Below are 23,337 nucleotides of genomic sequence, written 5' to 3'. Positions count from 1 at the left end.
TGCGCTGAAATAAAGAGTAGGACACTTAACCATCTGAGCCACCCAGGTGCCCCATCATCTTTTTTGATCAAAATATTTTTATGCCAGACTTCCTTCCACTGCCCTAAACTATAAAGCATTTTTTAATGAGTTGAAATTAAGGAAGGACTACAGCTACTAGAAAAGAAGAAAGTTCTATTAGTTTGAGATTCTAGAATCCCCCCCAAACCAGAACCAGTATCTTGGTTAGGGCTAGGCTGGGACTCCAGACAGAGAATGAGTATGCGCAGGTGGCATCTCTGGGGATTCAGAGCTTGAGTGGACCACGAGTGTTGCCGCTGCAAAATTCACTGAACTATCTTGGCAGATTCTACACTGGCTTGACTGGGCATAATTCAAAAAGAAACAGCTCATATTCAGTCCATTTTTCTGGAGCTCTGCGATAGCATTTAATAACACTCCAGTGATATCTTCCACATATAGTATTATGCTATTTCTTCAAGTAATTGCTAATATAGTGTCTAACTGGTCTATAATACTCATGCCCATTTTATCTAGATATTCAATGGATCTATAAATCTTCTCCTGGGATTCATCATAGTAACTGTAACAGAATCTTTGGCTCCAGTGGAAGAAATCAGAAGAAACCACAAAGAGATTACTAGGATCTGCTGGGTATTTGCTGAAGAGTTTTCCAAATTCCTGTTCTTTTGATTCACTCAAAGCTCCAACTAGTATAGGAATAATAGTAAACTCATCTTCCTGGCTTTCCATGGCTTTACCCGTACAAGGCAAATGCATTTCAACACTGTGTTCATTTTCATGTGTCTACAGAGACATGTGTTCAAACATTCCTATCTTCCATAGTTCTCAAAAATCTTTTGGTCAATATGAAGGTCATACAGAGGTGTTCTCTATATATCCACACTGGAAAGTACACATCACAAGAGAGGCACAGGATGAGAAGGCATCAGGGTGAAAATTCTCCGGGTAGTAGATGGATCTACTTATTTGTAAGCATGGGCAGCACAAGATCCACAGTACTGCATACCCTGCATGGGGTGCAATAATGGCTCTCGCGGCTCTTTCCGTAGACTGTGCTTGTGAAAGCTAACCTCGCTGTTGAAGTCAGCTGCGGTCCTGAGGCTGTGTACTAGTTCCTGGCATGACAAGCTTCCCTGACCACCACTCGGTTGGACATATTGGAGCCTGTGTTGCCTACGGTGCAAGGGTGCAGGAGCATGAATGAGGAGTCGTAGTGGCAGGAACAACTCCAGGAGGGGACAAGACACCAGGAGCTCAGCACAGGAAGTGCCCACAGCATGAAGGAGAGCATCCCCGCTCAGGAGAAGGAGAAAAAGGAGAAGGCTGCAGCCCAACGGGAGGAGATGGCAGCTGGGGTGGGGGTGGGGGGGAGGCAAGCAACAGACACCACAAACTCCAGTGACCTCCAGAAAATGGGGCCCCGGACTCGGGGCTGATCTCCAGCCATGGGTGATTCCGCCGAGCAACCTCCAAGGCCCCCATGCATTTAAATATTAATCTCAAACGAAAGACCTCACAGAAAAATCCAAAATACTGTTTGACCACAGACCTGAGCACCGTGGCCCAGCCAAGAGGATACAAAATATTACCCATCACATAAATTAAATATGATTATTAATTATGATTCCAACATACTATTTCTTCTTTTTTAGTTCCTAAGTTGTCTTGAAATTAATATTAGGCAAAACAGTGACCAAGTAAATAGTAGGAGATTCCCAGAGTGTTTACACACAGTCTGTTGTCCTCATCAGTTTAAAGTTCCTATAAACGTCTTCACACAAATAGAACACTTCAGCTTTCCCCAAGTTTTCTCTTGAACCACTCCCATCCCACATGCTTACATTTTATGACATCTTTTGGCTCCCATGGGTGTAGAACTTTCATTCAGGCCCACTTATGTGACCTAGTTTTTTGTTTTTTGTTTGTTTGTTTCTTAATGCAAGGTTTTCCCTCCCTTGTTGAATAAGTACATCCATCCCTCGCTGCCCACCAATGATAAAAATTCAGTAAAGCCCCCTCCTGTTTAGCAGGGAGCCAAAATAATTATTACATTTATGTTCAAAGAAGAATGATATGTACCGTTTACAAATTTATAGTAACAAATCACATGTGAGAAACTATATTGCAAAACTAGTACTTGCAGTCAGTCCATCACTGGAGTGCATGTTCTGTATAAGAAACCCCTTTCCTTTTCCCAATATGAATGAATAGGACTCTGCCTTGTTCAAATTAAGTATATAGTTCAACAACAACAAAAGAAACTTATGAAATTACCTGGAAACATGAACCCAAACAGATTGGAACAGATTGGTACAGAACAATGCACTTCTTAGATATGTTCCAGATATGTTAAACATATTGTTAAACTAACATATATAGTTCCATATTATATATATATGTTTAGCATATATTATCTATATTTTATAGATAGTATATGTGACATATATATTGTTTTAACTAAACATCCTTTTAGTCATAATTTGTGAATTAAAACACATTAATACATTTTGCTTTGTCTAATTATTTGATGTTTAAATAAATGCATGTGTATATTTATATACATAAAAATAATATAATGATGGCTAGAATACCTTTAATCATTCTACTGCCCCTCTTTAATTAACTGCCATGGCTCAAATGTTAAAAGTGTAGCTGATATCTTATATTAAATAAAGAGATTTTCCCCCAAGCAACTTTATTTGCCAAAATGATCATTTTCTTCTAATCAGTTTAGATTGCTCCTTAACGCATATTCTCATATGCATTTTTTTTATTTCACAAACACCACACCATTGTTTTTCTAATAAAAACATGTTTTATTCACAACTTTACACTTACCATATTTAGCACTTCGATGCCAATTTATCCTGTGGCTATTTGAATATCAGGATGTGGTGACTTATTTGACTCTAATCACTGGCCAGAGGTGACCTGCATGATGTCTGAAGAGAGTCCTTTGAGAGTATAAATCACGGCATCTTTTTTAAACTGCCTGTACTGATAAGATGGATTTCAGAGAAACTTATAGGTGTGCTCCTTTTGCAAGTCTCTAATTACGCAATGATTAAATTGAAGCACAGGAAGCATAGGAAATCCGGTGGTTTTTCTATAATCACAACAATTTATTCTGAAAAATCTAGACTGTTCCCTGTCTCCTGACCTTTAATTCAATTTTCTTTTTTTAAAAAAAGTAATTCATACCACCTAACGACAAATTTTGTCTCTCTCACTCATTGTTTTTCTATTATTTTAATTAACCTATAGAAATAAAGAAACAAAAAGCAATTTTAAGTCATATTTTTATTATACTATACATGAATATCATCTGAAATGTACAGTAATATGAAATTACATAAAATTATAACAAAATCAACATTATGGAGTGTAGGAAACTATCGAATTTCTTAAAGGCTTTAATTGGAGATCTAAAGTTACATATATAGTTCAAATAAACTCAAAATAAATGTCATGCCTTGCAGTTGTTACCTTATTATAAAAAATATTTATGAGACCAGCTATTTTTCATTTAGAACTGAATCATTGTATATGATAGCATTTTATATATATAGTAATACAAATGTGAAAATATCCTCTCAATTTGAAATTTTTTGTGAATTTTTAAGGAGACCTTTTGTCTTCCATTTTTTAGATATAAGAAAATGAAGTTGGATCCTAACCTAATACCATATACAAATACTAACTCAAAATGAATCTATGACTTTAATGTAAGATCTAAAATAATAAAATCTTAGAAGGCGGGAGGACAAAACTGCATGACATTGGATTTGACAGTTGTTTCTAGGATATGACACCAAAAACATAGACAATAGAAAATAGACAAAATAGACTTCATGAATAACAAAAAAAGTATGTCAAAAGATACTATCAGCACAGTAAAAAGGCAACACACAAAAACAGTAAAAATATTTGAAAATCACATATCTGGTAAAGGATCAATTCTAGAATATATAAGAAAATCCTAAAATTCAACAACAATAAAAAATAACCCAATTTAAAAATGGGCAAAGGATTGGACAGACATTTCTCCAAAAAAGATATACAAATAGCCATAGGCACAGAAAAAGATGCTCATCAAGATAAATTAAAACTCCGATGAGAAACTAATTCAAACCCACTAGGATGGATACTATCAAAAAAAGTGGAAAACAACAAATAGTGGTGAGATATGGAGAAATTGGAACACTTGTGCATTGCTAGTGGGAATATAAAGTAGTACAGCTACTATGTAAAATAGTATTGCTGTTCCTCAAAAATTTAAAAATAGAATTACCATATGAGCCATCAATTATACTCCTGAGTATATATACTGTAAACAATTGAAAGCACATTCTCAAAGAGATGTCTGTACACCCATGTTCATGGCCACATTATTACAATAGCTAAAAGGTAGAAGCAACTCAAGTGTCTATTGACAGATGAACAGATAAGTGAAATGTGCATATACATGTGATGGAATATTATTCAGCCTTAAAAAGGAATATGGTGCAACATGGATGAACCTTGAGGACATTATGCTAAGCAAAACAATCCACTCCCAAAAAGGTAAATACTGTATGATTCTACCTATATGAAGTACTCAAAGAGTCAAAATCATAGAGACAGAAAGTAGAATGATGTCTAGACCAAAGACTAGAGAGAGGAGGGAAATGAGTTACTGTTTAATGAATACAGAGTTTTCATTTAAAAGACGAAAAGAGTTATGGAAATGGATGTTGGTAACAGCTGCACATTATAAATGTATTTAATACCACTAAACCGAACACTTAAAAATGGTTAAGATGGGGGCGCCTGGGTGGCGCAGTCGGTTAAGCGTCCGACTTCAGCCAGGTCACGATCTCGCGGTCCGTGAGTTCGAGCCCCGCGTCGGGCTCTGGGCTGATGGCTCAGAGCCTGGAGCCTGTTTCCGATTCTGTGTCTCCCTCTCTCTCTGCCCCTCCCCCGTTCATGCTCTGTCTCTCTCTGTCCCAAAAATAAATAAATGTTGAAAAAAAAATTTAAAAAAAAATGGTTAAGATGGTAAATCTTATGTTATATGTATTTTACATGTATTGGAAAACTGGAAACAAATAAAATTATATATGGTCATATCAAAACGATTTGTCATGAAACTTACAAAGAACCTAAGCTAGAAGAAAATAAAAGCCCTAAGCAAAAGCTTGACACTTGAATTTGGATGTTAACATTCATACAGAGAAGTTCACAAATAAGTATACAACTTGGTGAGTTGTCACAAACTGAGCACACTCATATAACTACCAGCCAGATGAAGAGACAGATGCTTCCCAGCAATTGCCGGAACCCAAGGACACCTTTCTTTATTCCCGCATATGCCACCACCTTTGTCCCCAGTCTTGGTGCCTCAGCCACTCCTGTGCCTGGCACTTCACTCCCATTTCCTGCAGAGTAGAACTGTGACAGCAGTCAAGCACACAACTGCAGGACACTCTGAGTTAGTAGGCAAGATTAATTCACTTTCTGAGAAGTGACCAAATGAAAGTCTATTGTCTTTAATTCACTCATGGCAGTATATCCAATAGCAAAGTACTCATTGCTGATGTTGTTTACTGAAACACTGTGAATTCCTTAGCCACAGTTATAGTACCTTCAGCTGGGGCCACAGAACTTGCTGCCCTGTTGTCATGACGTCTTTTCTCTGCCTACCTAGAGGACAGTGAGCAACAGCCAAGGTACACTTGAGTAGATTATTGCAGTCCCCCCTTTGCTGCTCAGCTTCTGAATATTAACCTAACTCCTCTATTAACAGGTAGGATAGTTTGATTCCCATCTGACAATGAAAGAGCAAAGACTGAATCAGATATTTTAAAAGTACATAAGTGATAAAAAAATAAAACCTAATACACAGTTAAGCAGTACTCAGTATTTAAAGAAAAATTGTTTTAATGTTTATTTTAGAGAAACAGAACATGAGTGGGGGAGGGGCAGAGAGAGGGAGACACAGAATCACAAGCAGGCTCCAGGCTCTGAGCTGTCAACACAGAGCTTGACGTGGGCTCATACTCAGGAACTGTGAGTGAGATCATGACCTGAACTGAAGTCAGATGCTCAACCAACTGAGCCACCTAAGATCCCCTAAACAGTATTCAGTACTAACATTTAGAGTGATTATGAAAGCCAGAATTGCAAACAACTTTTTGGCAGTAGTTGCACAACAATTAAATTCTTGTAAAGCTCCCAAGATTGTTTGTATGTTCACACATTTGCCCTAATCACAGGCCAGTCTTAAAGAATTCCACCTTTCATTGACTTTATTCTTCTGAGTTATTGTAAAGGAGTGAAAAATATCTGTTATGAATCTCCAGCTGGCACAGATAGTTCTTAGGGGAAGAAAAAATCTTGGAAGCAATCCCTTGGATATGCATTTTGGATAGGCAGCATAGTAGGTTGAATATTGGCTCTCAAAAGATACGTCTATTTCCTGGTCCTCAGAATCCATGGATAGGACTTTGTTTGGAAAAAGAAATATCTGAAGATCTAATTAAGTTAAAAATCTTAAGATCATCCTGGATTACCCAAGTACCCTAAATCCTATGATTTTACAGCCATGAGTGGGATAATAAGTGTTTTATAAGAGATAAAAGAGAGAAGACACAAGACACAGGAAGAAGAGAAGGTCACGTGAAGACAGAAGAAACTATTGGAGTTATGCAACTACAAGTCAATGAATTCCTGAAGCCATCAGAAACTGCAAGAGACAAGGAAGAAATATCCCTTAGAGCACTCAGAGGAAGCATGGCTGTGCAAACACCTTGATTTGGGATTTCTAGTCTCCAGACTGTGAGAGAATAATTTACATTGCCTTAAGCCATCAGGTTATGGTGATTTGTTATGGCAGCCCTCGGAAACTAATACGGGAGGAAAGACAGGAAGATTTAAATAGATGCAACAGTCAAGGGAATTGAGAAGAATGGCTAAACTGATGATCAAGACAAATGAGGGAAAATATATTTTATGCATCTTTTGAAGGTGGAAAAGGAAAGAAAGAAAAACACAGAAGGGAGGAAGAAGCAGAACAAGAGGAAATGTACACAGATGAAGGGTCAATGACAGATGTTCTAGAATGGAGACCAAAAGTCTTCATTAGCCACATGTTTCCAGAGAAATCTGTCTTCCTTACTTTGCTATCTATCCCCTCTGAATTTTAGTAAATATTATTACATTCAATATAAAAATTTAAAGTTGTATGTATGTGTGAATTTGGGGTAAATTGGAAAAGGAGCTCTGACATCTGAATTAACAGGAATCAAGGCAGAGACCAGCGTAATAGAAACAGATGCCCAGAGTATAAGGAGAATTTAAAGATACAAAATCTGTGAGAATTCACAGAACTATTAGGGAGTTTTTCAGACTTCCTATGATTTGAAATCACGCCGGTTTAACATTCACAATGTTAAATTCTCCTCCTGGTGCTTGTAGATTATGGTTTTATGACTGGCTAGCTACTGTCTCCAAATCAGATCTATGGTTACCAACTACACTTGTTTGCCAACTCACTCCGCTAGGAAGGTGAAATTTTACAAGACAGGTGTTCCACACCTATTACTTTCAGCGATATTCTACTCAATAGAAGGTAGTTGAGAATAAGAAAAAAATTATAGGGGCGCCTGGGTGGCTCAGTTGGTTGAGCGTCCAACTTTGCTTCAGGTCATGATCTCACAGTTCATGAGTGTGAGCCCCACATGGGACTCTGTGCTGACAGCGCAGAGCCTGGAGACTGCTTCACATTCTGTGTTTCCATCTCTCTCTCTCTCTGCCCCTCCCCTGCTCACACTCTGTCTCTCTCATTGTCAAAAATAAATTTAAAAAACATTAAAAATTAAAAAAAGAAAAAGAAAAAAATTCTAGCAGTTAATCATATTACACCTGTTTAAATTCATAACTTCCCTTGTGGCACTTCTGAGTATATAAAACATTCAATTGCTATAGTAAAGATCTGATAACCAGGTCTCACAAGGAACCATTTACTCTCAGTCAAATTAATTGTTGCTGACAGCAATTGTTTTAGCATTAACACCCCAAAACAACTTTATACACCCAGATGAAAAACTGTAATTAAGAACACTCCCTAGAATCCTATTTATTTAACTTTACATTCAAATGGAAAAGCATCCTCCTTTAAAAGTTTGTCTTATGTATTTTGAAATGATATTTGGGGAAAAGTATGATATAGAAAATTGGAAATTTGAAAATTTTGTAACATGTTTTACTCAAATAAATAAGGTCAATTTTAGTATAATAAAACATGACAACAATCCTATAATACAACCTAGCTTATATCTCAAAATGTATCTTAAGTTTGCATATGAATAGGTATGTTTTTAAACTGTTGAACAGTAATGTGTATTTTCTTTAATTCAAGGTAAGAAATAGTATTTTCAACGATTTGCCTACTTAGTTGGTGCAATAAGTACTGTAATTTTCTACAGGAAAAACAAATACAGAATGTGACATCTTTAAACCCAATTAATACCATTGTCTAGTGAAGTTATGCTGAAATATTTTGTGATTTGAGACATTTTTCCAACTATGTTAGTGGTTTTCTTTTATTAGCTAAAAAAATATATCTCTTTAGTTACTTATACAGTAGGTCTTGCCACACTGGTCAAGAAGGAAGAACGAAACAGTATTATATGTTGAACATAAAACTATATTTGTACATATTACAAAATTAAACATCTTAGAGACATAAAAATAAGCTTTATTGACGTAGTTTAGATAATTCCTTTATATGGTCATTAAACCAAGCTACAGATTAGGATGCTTAGTGTGGTTACTTATGAATGGTTGGGAAGAGATTTTAGAACTATAGGAATATGGCTTCACAATAAATTTATGTTTTGCCTTTTTGAATGCATGGTAATAATTATTTGATTCATGGGGAAATTTGATTCACAAGTCATATCATTTAGAAATAGTCCTTTATTCTTTGTAATTTGAATTTATTTTCATTTATTTTTTATTCTTAGTTCTTTGACCTTTTTTTTTGAACCTCTTCTTTATTACTAATGCATTTCCTTCAACTCCTCTGCAGCCAACCACCATTCTAAACACCTTTGAATCCATCATCACCCAAATTTTATTACACAAAACCCTCAAACTTCATCCTCCCACACTGAAACAAAAAACATTTTTTCTATCTCAACTTCTCAAATATGTTAACCACAACTTTTCAAATCTTTTCTTAATCCCCCAATACATTAAGCTTCAAGTTTCTAATAACTTTTTCCATATTTATTCCTCACTTAGTCTTCAGTGTACCATAAATAAAATCATCCCTTTGAAAATACATTTAATTTGACCCCTTTTCCTCCATTTTATTCACCTGACAACATCCTGTATGAACTCAACCATGAATACATATACATATCAAAATATTTTGGAAGAAGCTGACAAAGCTGAAGAAACTCCTTTCAATATAAGATACTAATTTCAAAATATAACAGCTTTCAAGTCTTCTTAAATAATTTTGCTATAGTTTTATAATAATCTAAATATGAAATCTATACCTTTTCTCTTTGAAAACTTTTTTTCCCATTAAATACTTGAGTTAGTCAATCGCAACAGATTTTCTTCATATTTCACTAGAAATATAGAAACTATCCAATGAGGGATCTTCTGTCCTTCTGCCTCCAACCCTAGAAAAATGGGGGAATATGCATTCATCTTTACTTTCATACTGGCTATCACCATCTGTTTCTCTATCAACTTCCACAATGGTACTTTCTTTTGCCTTTTACCACATTGACTTCTTTAAATACACTCTTTCTCTTCCATGAGCCATCTTTCACTCCCTATGAAATAATTCCTTAGAGCTTATAAACTTGCTCCAGGCTTCACTTTATCTTCAATCCTCTTTTATCTACTCCTACTCTATTTGTAATCCATTTGTCTATTCCTCTTCACAACAAAGATTTAAAAAGCTAACTACACAAATTTGAACACTCTGTACAACTCCTTGAATAAAAAAAGATTTCTGTGTGTGTGTGTGTGTGTGTGTGTGTGTGTGTCTTTTTTCATTATCTTCAACTATTATTGCTCAAAACTAAAACAACGTGCTTATCTTTTATCATTTTTCCATAAAGGATTATGGCTTTTTTTCCCCTACCATTTAATACAAAGGCACTTAATAATTATTTGTTGGGACACCTGGATGGCTCAGTCAGTTAAGCATCAACTTCAGCTCAGGTCACTAACTTGCCGTTTGTGAGTGCAAGCCCCAAGTCGGGCTCTGTGCTTACAGCTTGGAGCCTGGAGCCTGCTTTGGATTCTGTGTCTCTTTCTCTCTCTGCCCCTCCCCCACTTGTGCTCTGTCTCTCTCTAAATCTAAAAGAAAATAAAAATAAAAATAATTATTTATTGAATGAGTAAGTGAATGAATCAGTGTGTTTCGCTTTTTTAAAAATATTTTATACTGAAATGTATTAAAATAAGATATTTAAAGATTAAAATTAATTTTTAAAGTTTTATACCTCAATCAAATGAATCAATGAATCAAAAATTCATGAACCTGTACTCTTTATTTCATGATCTTCTGAGAAAATTTAAACAATAATACATTAACCATTCCAAAATTTGTGGGATTTTTTTTTTAAGTTTATTTATGTTGAGAGAGAGAGATAGTGAGCTGGGAGGGGCAAAGAGAGAGCGAAAGAGAGAGGGATAATCCCAAGCAGGTGTGCAGCGTGGAGCCTGATGTGAGTCTCCAATTTATGAACCACGAGATTATGACCTGAGCCGATATCCAGACTCAATCAGCCGATATCCAGACTCAATCGCTTAACCTACCGAGACATCCGCCACCCAAAAATTTGTGTTTTGACTTTGTTATAAGGAAATTTCATAAAATGAATTTATTTATCATACTTCTCTTCTAGACTTTAACACCTTAAGGTTACAATTTTAAATGTTTTCAACATGAAAATAATTTGTAAAATTTTATTTAATAATAAATTTATAGTTCTTTTAATAAAAATTTGAGAGTATATTTCCAGGAAAAAACTATTGATATAGAAAATATATTTTTAAAGAATGAAAACAAAGTTTGAATTAAATCATCGATCTTTACATTTTCTAAAATCCAGATAACTTTCATATCATATTCATCCAGTTAATGAGCAATTAGCCTAAATCAATCATACTTCATATTTTTTCAAAATGCAAATTTTATTAAGAGAAATGCATTAGCATTACAAATATAGCAAAAGTTGGTGGTGCCCTTCCCATTCTCATATATACTGATGACTTTCTAAGAAAGGCATCTGTAAACTTAGCAGTTGATATAAGGCAGGTAAGGTACCTTTAACTGCTAATGGACAGAAACTGAGATATAGTAATATCTTCCCCTTAAGACAACACTGAATCTTGTTCTTTACTGTGTGCCAGAGATTCCTAACAAAACAGAGACCCAATATCCCATATAGTTAGTATGCTCATTAATATATCTTGAATTTATTTTCTTCATTTCCCTTTTACATTTCTCCATTCTCCTACTGGTGACTCCTGCAGCTACTTCTCAAAAAGAATGCTTTTACTTGAGTCCTTGTTTTAAAGTCTGTGTTGGGGGAGAACCCAGACCAAGGCACTTGTTATTAAATACTACTACCAGTATACTCTCAGGATGGGATAGTGACAGTGCTGACCACATGTCAACAACTTTATTGAGGCTAAGTACAGTGTGTTGGTGTCTGGCATTTTTATGATAAAAATTAATAAGACTTTCACCTGTGGTGGGTTGTCATTAAGTACAAACAGAGGGGCTATACTGGACTAAGTAGTGACTCACATGCTTGAAAGATGGAGACAGTGGTTATTTGTATGATTATGAAATGCGTTGGCCATTATTAATAGCCACAGAAACCCAATGGTGTGAAAACATCAGACTAAATTCGGCACACTAACCATTTAGAACAAAACTTAAATGCCAGAGGATTTCAAAGCAGTATTTAAATAACTCTTAATGTCCTGCAGAGGAAGGGCTGACTCTATTCTCAATTAGTCCTGAGAACTGATTATAAGTATGAAAGAGTTAAAATGGAAACCAAGTACGCATTTTCTGTAAGTCTCCTATACTGAAGTGAAGACATTGCAAGGCAAGGAGCAGACCTGAAGCAAGGAACTAAAATATTTTTTCTGTATGTGTTTAAGAAACTATTCTCAATATTCCTTGAGCCTTGGGTTTGTAGGACCAGCCCCCTCACAATTCTAGAAGAGAACCTTCTTGCAATATCTGCACAATATTCAGTTGGTTTCACTTGAAAAAATTACCTTACAAGATGATGTCTGTCTGATGGCCCCCCCATTTCCCTACTTATTGCTCCTAAAACAGCTTCAGTGTGGCTTAAGTAGCTATAACCCCATCAGAGCAGAAGCATGATTATTCACCAGAAAGTCTATAAGGTATAGCTAATACGTTCCATAAAGAACAGTGAGGATGTGCTTGGGAATTGATTTTGAAACTACTGGATGTGAACTCTAAAGCCAGATAAGTGAGCTTTTATTGATACACGGACATTATTAATTCAAGTAAATGTCTTTATATAGTTTTATATTCTGTTAGAATTGCTGCCTGAAACTTGAAAGCAATAATGGCATGTGAGAAAAGAGATGATGAGAGAAATGGTGGCATCATCCGTCCATCAGCAGTAAGGCAGACAAAATCACTACTATGATCAGCAAGACTGAAAGAGCAAATAGAGACCCTTGATTTACAGGGATCTGTGGTAATGGCTAATAGGGCATAGTATTCCTAAGGATCAAAAAGGTGTACAACCAAATATGTTTTTTGCTTCTTTTACTTATATAGCCACAAAATATTAAGAGCAGGTGAGTCAATGGCTAATGGTTACTACTGTAATAGAAACCCATGATGCCTAACTCAATCTCTAGACCTGAGCCAATTCTCAAATTCAAAGTCAGTTGATTGAATAAAAGGACAAATCCTTTCTGGCAAGGATGCTGCAGTGCTTCAGGAAGAATATTTGGTAGCTATTCCACAAAAGAGACCAGGGTAATGCATATTGAGGGCAGTGGATTAAACAGAAACCTCTATAAGTATCTCAGGTAAAACTAACACCAGTTGAACCAAAATGAAATTCATTATCCTTCATTAGAATGGACGTATATGAACGTTAGGATCAATATAGTCTTGGCCCATGTCTAATTCCCAACGGGTGTATACAGTTCATAAATCCCTCGTATGGCTATTTTTCTCATTCCTATGTGAATAATTAGCATGGATTTATTTAACAAATGGTAGACTATCACATTGGTTGCCTTTCATGTGGAGTAATAAAATGTTATATCAGAATAAGTCAAGTGAAGGCTTTTAAAACTCCTACAACCAATATAGTAAATCAAAAACATCTCAAGTAGGATGGAAGATGTTAATGCCACCCTTAAAGACCTAAACAATATAGAGATACACACGCAATTTATTGGTTGTGTCCATCCAGACTAGAGGATCATGAGAGATGATGGTGTAGCCCAAATTGCAGCTGCTCTATAAGTGAATCATTACTACAACACATCTAATGATGCCATGTTTTGAACTAGTGAATATGTTCCTTCTAATTTTTGTCAAAATGGAACATGAAGTAGTTTTCACTAACAAAAAAATCTTTCTCCAGGACAAAGTAAGACTTATTTACCCCTATCAAAATACAAAACAAATGAAATTTGGCCATCTTGACATAATGATGAACAAGACACTGGTCCATTCTAATGAGGGTATTTTGTAATTGAATTTAAGAGGACAAAGAGGTAAATATCTGGGGTGTCTTAGTAAGGTGCAAAAAGACAGTGAGAGCCAATATCTACAAGCTTTCATGGGTCTGCAACAACAAAAAGTTTTAAGGGACCCAGATTTTTGGCATATGCTGAGGCATGTCTGCCCTCCAGGGTGAAAGAAAGTTAATGTATACTGCACTTCTTATCAATAAGAAAGAGCCACAGTACTTGATAGATTTGTTTGGAAAGTGAAAAAAGAAAATACTACACTTGTGAAATAGCTTGTATTTGGAAGGTGTGTAGTTTTAAGTGGAGCCCTCACAAGAGAGGATTCTGCTCTAGATACGGTCTACAGTTCAATTATCCCTGACAGGTGGACAATGTGACCTGGTAGAGGCCATATGATACTACCTGTGTCATAAGGATGTTGTGTAGAATCTCCGGATATCCTCAATATGGAAGTCATAGCATAAGATTTTAAAGTGTGTAATATTCAACAGAAAATAATTTGTAATTTAGAAAGCAACTTCCAGCATGATATTAATGCTAGTAGAGACTGAGTGCCTGACTCTGTGACTTCAAGTGACTCAAGTGACTATGCTTCTTCTAGAAGCTGCCTGACATGTGTTGAGTGTTCACAGGCCCACTAAGCTAAAAGTGTAGGTACAGCATAAATCCTTCACATGATGAAAATGGCATATTCAGTATTGGGTCTGAACAGATTCAAGGCAAAGGAAATATAGGACATGCTGGTGTAGAATTGGACTCACTAGTCTCAGCTAGAATTATTAGATTTGAAAATGATAGAATTCCTCCTCCCTCCACTAATGCATATATCTGTATTGCTCTAATTCCTTTTCTTCACCTAATACCTGCAGCCTGAGAATGATTCCCTCTGAGCTTATAGTGAAGGATGCACTTGATACATTAGTGCCTGTGATGATTACTTTATTTATCAAATTGGCAGGACACAGTTCCCAGATATTTGGTCAAATATTATTCTAGATATTTCTGTGAAGGTGGTTTGGGGAGAGATTAACATTTAAATTTATGAACTTTGAGTAAAACATTGGAGACTGTTCTCCAGAATGTGGCTGGACCTTATTTAATCAGTGGAAGGTCTTGATAAAACGAAGACTGCCCTCTCTAAGCAAGAAGGAATTCTGACAGCAGATGGGTTTTGAATTCAAGCTACAATTCTTCCTTGAGTCTCCAGCCTCCCTGTCTATGTAGATATTGAACTTATCAAGTTTCCACAATTATGTGAGCCAATTTTCTCTTTCTCTCGCTCAAAAAATATATTTAAATATATAAATATATAAGTATATTTATATTAAATTATAATTTAAGTTATATGAAATGTATATGTGTATACACACACACACATATGTATATTATGTTTCTTAGGATATTTGACCAGTAAGAGCCTTATTACAGTCTTTATCAGGGCAGCTCTAAAAGGCACTTATGAAGAAAGATGTTACCACTGGACGGAACTTGGAACATCTGGGTAATCAACCCAGCTATAAGAAGAAGTGATAAGAAATAAGTATATAAACTTACAAATAGGTATAAAGTTCATAAGTATATAAGGATGCTTGGATGTTTTATAGGAGCACATAGCTTGCTTCGATGGACAATAAGGGGCCTGAAAAACACAGGACTGGAAGAGGGGATACAAATAAATCCAGATAAAAGGTAGTTGGATGGATCTCTGAGGGCACCCAGCATTCAGATCTTTGTTTTTTACATCATAGCTCACCAGATAGCATCTGTTGCAGAAAAAACACTGAACAAATCAAGACAGAGCCTGTTAGAAGGACAGACTAATCAACTTCTTAGACACCATAACTGTTTATATCTAGGATGAGACACCAGGAAAACAATAGATGGATGGAAATGCTGGCCAAATGTGAGACAAGTCTAGAATGAGTGCTGAGGAAGAAGATGATAAATGCTAGTAGTGGTTTGGGAACAAGCTGTGGCAGTGAGGACAGTAACTTATCTAATTTTTTACTGCCCTTATTTTTAGAAGTTATTATTTTAGAAATTGTAAAAAGACCCCATTTTGTGTAACTGAGTGTCCTCAGAAAAAAGTCTACATAAGTCATCACCAGTATATCTTAGTGGTTTAAGGAGGGGCTCGTAACAGACACCATCAGTGTCACGCATCCACCACTTCACGCTTCCTTTTTTTCCCCCAAATACACAAAGGGCTTCTTATTTCAGGACTGGGTTATTATGTCCCTCAGCATCTTCATGCTCAAGGAGAGGAAGCAGTAAGACTTGTATATACGGTCCCTGGTGTCCTCAGCATAAGCAAGCTTAGATGACACCATGCTCATAAATGTAGCCTGTTTTAGCTTACGTCCCCTCCCTGTTGCAGTTCTAGACTCCACTCTCGGATTTTCTGAGGATCACTTTTGGAGTAAATTACTTCCACTTAAATCCTGTCTCAGAGTATGAGAGGGATTCTGGGAGATCTCATCAAATAGTAATATAAATATTTTAATGAAACTGAGAATAGGGTTACTTTTGGAAGACAGCCTATACCTTCAGTACTCTATGTACTACAATGAAAGTTAAATTAAGCAACACATCCTTATTTAAATAGCAAAATCCTCATTGATTCCATAACAAATAAAGATTCTGTACCCAATTAATTGTATCTGGAGTAAGAAAGTACACTTTGAAACATATAACCAATAGGTTTAAGACATTTTCATCTAAAAATTATCTACAGATTTTGTTTTTTCCATTTTAGGTAAAACGAGAGTAAAGAATATATACTTATAAGAGGTAAATATATAGTTGAATTTCTGCATGAGCCAGTTGTTTAGGAAGTAAAAGATAATTTCATATGCATCCAACTGTTAATTATTTTATTCCCAGGATTACTAACTTATAAACTTGAAACTATGTAATTTTGTTAAAATTAATTTCATGTTTAGTGTATTTTTTAAAAAACTACTTGAATTTGTTTAAATAGTAAACGAGTTCATTTTAAAAGTTTGAATTACTAATCTTGTGATAATTAACCTGTTAACTATATGTTTATTATAATTATACTTTGATTACAATTAACCAACCATTATACACAATCTGTACTTCCCTTGTTAAGGACATTGTTTCAAATCGTTTCTATTTCCGTAAGTTCTTTCTAAGGAGTAAATAAATTTAACTAATTTGTTTATTTTTAAACTCACCAAATAATTTTATTCTTCCATGTTTTTGGCTCGTTACTCACAGCCTTTCATACACTCACTCTCATCTATATTTCTAACAATGTGCACTATTAATCTTGTCACACATTCTAGGTTCCAGTTAATTGCAGCTACCCTGTGATTTGCTCTCTAGTTCCTTACACAAAGCAGCCCCACAATATCTTACTTTACTGTATAGAAAACGTATTATTCTCTCAGTTGCAGCTATAATATAAAACTTTTAAAAATCCTTTAATAAAATGTCATACTGATAGTTTGTATTCTTTCCAACTGAAAACTGTAAGTGATCCAAAGACTCAAAGACTACTTGTTGATGAATAAAATCGGTAAACCTCTAGCTATGCTAACCAAGGAAGAAAGAAAGAAAACAAGTAACTAATATCAGAATTGGAGGAAAGACCCGCAGTTCCCATGGACATTAAAAGGATAAGAAAGGTATATTATGAAATACTCCATGCCTCAAAATTTGATAAATGTACCAATATCTCAAAAAACACAATGTACCAAAATCCACACAATGATCAGAGATCATTTGAATAGTCCCCCATCTATTAAAGAAATTTAAACAATGATAACTTTCCAAAACAAGAAGAATCAGGTCCAGAGGTTTTCACTTGTAAATTCAACCAAGTATTCATAGAAGAAATTATACCAATTTTCTATAATCTGTTCCAGAAAACAGAAGCAGAGGAAACATTGCCTAATTCTGTGAGGTCAGCATTGCTGGAATACTAAAACCAGAAAAAGGCATTACAAGAGGGGAAAGCTACAGACCAATATCTGTATCCATGAACATGGATGCAAATGTCCTCAACAAAATATAAGCAAATCAAATCCACTATTGTATAAAATGATTATATACTAAGACCAAGTGAGATTTATTCTAGTTACCCATGAATTGTTCAAATTTTGGAAATCAACTAGTGTAATTCATCACATTAATAGGTTAAAGAGGAAAACTCATATGATCATATCAATAGATACAGAAAAAGCACCTCACACATTCATGATAAATGCTCTTATCAATCTAGGACTAGAGAATTTCCTCAACTTGATAAAAACAACTCCGAAAAACCTATAGCTAACATTATCATACATAATGGTAAGAAACTAGAAGCCTTACCACTGAGATAAGAAACAATGCAAAGATGTGCATTCCCTCCATTCCTATTCAACATTATACTGCAACAAGGAGGGAAAAAAGATACACAGACTAGGCAAGAAAAAATATTTTTTTGGTTGATGACATGATTTTCTATGTGAAAAAGCCCAAAGAAGCAATGAAAAAATTCCTAGAACTACGAATTTATAACAAGTTTGCAGTATACAAGGTTAAAATACGTAATAGTTTTCTTGCACGTCAGCAAGGAACAACTGAAATCTGAAATTAAAACACAACACAATTTACATTAGCACAAAATAATGAAATAATAGTTATAAATCTAATAAAATATACACCCAATCTCTGTGTGGAAAACGACAACATGCTGGTAAAAAAATCAAAAAATACCAAATACACAGAAGGCTACACTAATGTGAGATGTTAATAATAGGAGAAATTGGGGCTGTGTGAGAGGGAGTTTATGGGAACTCTGGGTAAATTTATATAATTTTCTGTAAAACTCCAATTTCTCAAAAATACCATTAGTCTATTAATTTTTAAAAATGGAACATGGAGGGTTGTCTTGGTGTCCCAGTTGGTTAAGCATCCAACTTTGGCTCAGGTCATGATGTTGTGGTTCATGGGTTCAAGCCCCACACTGGGCTCTGCACTTTCGGAGCCTGGGATTCCCCCTGCCCTCCCTCTCTGCCTTTCCCCAACTTGTGCAGCATGAGCTTGCTCACTCTTTCTCAAAATAAATAAATAAACTAAAAAACATAAAAATGAACAAGGCAGCTTTGGGGAGGGATGGATATGCTATTCATCTTGATGGTGGTGATATAGCTTCATGAGTATATAAATAGGTCTAAATTCAGTTATTAAAAAGAAATGACCTAATAAGCCATGAAAAGACATGGAGGAAACTTAAATACATATTGCAAAGTGAAAGAACCCAATCTGAAAAGGCTTCAGATTGTACGATTACAGGTATGGAATCATACTATAGGACATTCTGGGAAAGGCAAAGCTATAAAGACAGTAAAAATATCAGCAGTTGTTGAAGACTGAGGGGGCTAAGAGGAGCTGATTTATAGGTGGAGTGCAGGGCACTTTCAAAGCAGTGACACTATTCTGTATGATAATGTAATGTAATGGTGGCTGTATGACATTATGCATTTGGCTGTATGACATTATGCATTATACATAGATGTATACAACACAAAGAATGAAATATAATGTTTGCTATAAATGTTAATAATAATATGTCAATATTGGTTCAATTCTAACATATATACCACATCGATGCAAGATATTAATAATAGGGGACACTAAGGGCAGGGAGAAAGACAGTATATGGGAACTCCCTGTACTTTCTGCTCAATTTTTACATAAACCTAGAAGTTCTCTGAAAAATAAAACTATTTTTTTTTAAGAGTAAAAGAGTTTACTGAGAATAAGCCTTGTTTTCTTTTGGGTGAAAATTAGAAGTTTTGTGTTTCATCATGAACTACAAAGTGCATTTTCCTTAACTGATTTTTTTCAAGGTACTTGGAGACTCCTTTATTTCAAATATTACAGAAAAAGTGAACTGTGATAAGAGACACTGTCTGTTATTTCATTTGTAAATATAGTGAAATCAAAGAGTATATTGGGTTGTGCTCTTGGCAAATTACTGCAATGGACAGATGGTTTTTCATTATCTGTTACACAGTAATACAAGGCCAGTAACAGTGTGTTTGGTATGGATGCTTACTCATCTGTGAGAGTAATTTCTGCTGCTTGGCCACAGCACATCTTAAATCTTCCTCCACATCTGGGACAACATCTGCCTAAAACAACATGTTAATATCTGTATTTTTGCCAAGAAGATACATTGTATCTTATGTCTTCCCAAAGGCAAAATGACGCCAGTGTAAAGTAGGATTTTTAAAATGACTTCAAGAGATTATTCTCTAAATGTATTCTTCTTTTACATAAAATGTAAAATTTTATTCAGAACTTCTTTTGCTTCACTAGCATATGTTCCTAACAATTAACTTGGAAAAACTAATTTCTCTTTAAAACAGCTTTGAAATGCAGAATCAGTGTACCAGCATGGTAATTTATTTAAATATTATATTTTATGGATAGAAGAAATCTTAAATAAATGGTAGAATTTCATACTGTAAACATTTAAGAAGATGCACACATATTGTGCTTATTCTAAAGAGAAATGCAACGTATTATGCCTAATACTTTCTTTCATAAATGCTGATTTGTACAATGTTTACAACTCAGTAAGTTGAATTCATTCAAATAATACATTGAGAATTTTTGTTTTGTTATGCAACAATGTTCTCCTCTGGGTTGAATATAATCGTGTGGACGTTCAATTTGTTGTTGTTTTTATTCTTCCTCTATATTAATCTTCCTTAAGTAGTAATTATTGAAGCAGCAGACATATGCATGTGACACAATGCTTGAAATAGATGTAGCGACTTGATAAGAAATGACTACAAGAATTATTTGCTCACTTTTTTTCTCTGTCCCCAATTAATCTAGGGTTATTTTTCTTTTTTCTGGTGTTTCAAGATGTTTTCTGTTTTTCAAGATTACAAAATTGGCTTCTTGAAGTCAGATGTATAGCAAAGGCCACTCTTCATGTTCACTTTTACAAGTATATGCCCTATCAAAAAAGAAACCTACTCACTCAAATCTCTCAAAAAATTTCAAATAATTTTTTATGTGATAATTCCTAGAAATTTGACTTATCATAGTAAATTACCCTAGAAATATTCTAATTCATAAAAAATTGTAATTCATGTTATTTAAACTGCTTGCTTAACACCAAACATTTATCTACCATTGTTTTTGCACAGATTTTGTTCATATACCGATATTATCATTATAGGCACATCAGAGAAAGGCAAATATGCTACCTGAATGTCTTAATTAACTTTTTGTCAGGAAATAGTCAAAGGCTTTCCAATAATGACAGATAATTTCCCCAATTTGTTTCATGGCCTAGATAAATTTTAACCTCTTCAACTCTTTAAACATGCCCAGATGGTGATTTTGAAACTAAAGGAATCTCATTTTACCAAGACATAACATTTTAGAGTCATCATCAACTTGCCCTTCCAAACTTCAGCTCCACTGACGGGTGAATGAATGGATGAAGAAAATGTGGTAAACACACACACACGCGAGCACACACACACGCACACACACACACATACGCACACAGGAATATTATTTAGCCATTAGAAAGAAGGTCAACATGGATGGATCTTGAAGGCATTATGCCAAGTGAAATAAGCCAGAAAGAGAAAAACAAGTACTTCATAGTTTCACTTACATGAAGAAACTAAAAAAGCAAAACTCAGTGAAACAGAGAATAAAAAGGTGGTTGTCAGGGTTTGAGAGGTGATGGAAAATAGGAAATTTTGTCAAAGAAAACTTCTAGTTGTAAGAGGAATAAATATATAAATATATATATGAGGAATAATATTATATATATAATGTTGGAAAAATAAATAATGGAAATATATATTTATATATTTTATTTATATATAAATAATAATTTATTTATTATAATATATATGAATATATACATTTATATATTTTATTCTATATAAGTAAATAATGGAAAATATATAGACATACAATGTTGGGGGAAAATTATATCATATATATATATATATATATATATATATAGTTTGAAAAAATAATTAACTAAATGTGGATTTAAAAGCTTAACACATAGACCGAGCTTATAAGAATGTTATTTAAAAATAATAATGGGAGGTGCAGGGGAGAGAGGAAAATGGGTGATGGGCGTTGAGGAGAGCCCTTGTTGGGATAAGCACTGGTTGTTGTATGTAAGTGATGAATTATAGGAATCTACCCTCAAAACCAAGAGGACACTGTATATACTATATGTTAGTTAACTTTGCAATAAATTATATTAATATATGTATATGTAATAAGAAAACCTAAATAATAATAATAATAATGAGACCTAACAAGACCCATCTATATGCTCCCTACAAGAGACTCATTTCAGACCTAAAGATACCTATAGATTGAAAGGGAGGGAATGGAGAAACATTTACCATGCAAATAAATTTCAAAAGAAAGACAAGTTAAGGTAACAATACTTAGAATGGAGTTTAAGACAAATACTGTAACAAAAAACAAAGAAAGAGACTATATAACATTAAAGAGACCATCAGACAAGATGATGTAACAATTGAAAATGTTTATGTAACCAACATAAAAGCACCAAAATACATAAAACAGTTAATAAGAAACATAAGAAAATAATCAGCAGGGGTACCTGGGTGGCTCAGTAGGTTAAGCATATGATTTCCGCTCAAGTCATGATCTCAAGACTTATGAGTTTGAGCCCTAAGTCAGTCTCTGTGTTGACAGCATAAAGCCTGGAGCCTGCTTTGGATTTTGTGTCTCCTTCTCTCTCTGCCAGCCCCTCTCCCCTCACACTCTGTCTCTCTTTCCTTTAAAAGTAAGTAAACATTAAAAAACTTAAAGAAAAAAAAAGAAGAAAATAATGAACAGTAATACAATAATAGTAGGGGAGTTTAACACCCTATTTATATCAATGGATAGATCATCAAAACAGAAAACTGGGGTACCTGGGTGGCTCAGTTGGTTAACCATCCGACTTTAGCTCAGGTCATGATCTCATGGTTATGAGTTTGAGCCCTGCTGCGGGCTCTGCACTAACACTGTAGAGCCTGCTTGGGATTCTCTCTCTCTCCCTCTCTGCCCCTCCTCAATTCTCTCTCTCTCTCTCAAAATAAATAAATTAATTTAAAAAAGAACCCAGAAAATCAATAAGGGAAGAGTGGCTGTAAATGACACTAAACCAGATGGATTTAACAGATATATCCAGAACATACCATCCTAAAACAGAATACACATTATTTTCAAATGCATATGGTACATTCTCCAGGATAGATTATATATAAGGCCATAAAACAATCTCAACAAATTAAAAAAAAAATGAAGTCATACGATGCATTTTTTTCTGACCACAGTACTATGAAACCAGAAATCAATCACACACAAAAAATCTGGAAAGACCACAAACACATGGAGGTTAAATAACATGCTACTAAACAATTAATGGGTCTACTGAGAAATCAAAGAACAAATAAAAAATTACATGGAAACAAATAAAAATGAAAACTCAATGGTCCCAAATCTTTGGGATGCAGCAAA

General features: G+C 34.7%; 1 pseudogene; it reads right to left on the bottom strand.

Moving 5' to 3' along the window:
- Positions 1 to 231: 231 nt before the first annotated feature.
- Positions 232 to 1,180, bottom strand: LOC124521127 (protein MEMO1-like; annotated as a pseudogene).
- Between the last annotated feature and the right edge of the window lie 22,157 nt (positions 1,181 to 23,337).

Source organism: Lynx rufus, unplaced genomic scaffold (assembly GCF_022079265.1).
Source record: "Lynx rufus isolate CCGP_SWC_20201006 ecotype Redwood Valley unplaced genomic scaffold, mLynRuf1.p SCAF_3, whole genome shotgun sequence".
Classification (NCBI taxonomy): domain Eukaryota; kingdom Metazoa; phylum Chordata; class Mammalia; order Carnivora; family Felidae; genus Lynx; species Lynx rufus.
The sequence above is the reverse complement of the archived record's forward strand: the minus strand, read 5'-3'. Positions and strand labels throughout refer to the sequence as shown.